Source organism: Fulmarus glacialis, unplaced genomic scaffold, assembly GCF_000690835.1.
Source record: "Fulmarus glacialis isolate BGI_N327 unplaced genomic scaffold, ASM69083v1 scaffold37147, whole genome shotgun sequence".
Lineage (NCBI taxonomy): Eukaryota > Metazoa > Chordata > Aves > Procellariiformes > Procellariidae > Fulmarus > Fulmarus glacialis.
In genome coordinates, this window is record NW_009221949.1 from 1 (window position 1) to 237 (window position 237).

Sequence of the window (237 nt, forward strand, 5' to 3'; positions counted from 1 at the left end):
GGCACCACCATGCTGGACCGCAGCACCTGCAGCACTGGCCAGGAAGGGTGCACGGCCTAACGGACACGTGCAAGGTCGTGATGCAAAGCTGCATCCCTGGCTCTGCAGTTACTGCCCTCATCGTCACAGGCAGGATGCACTCCAGAATGTGCCTTTGTCCCTACCACATTTGAGGCACGAGTCTCAGTCGGGCAGGCAGGGCACTGCCAGCCCCTGCTGGGCTCTGAGGGGCCGTGA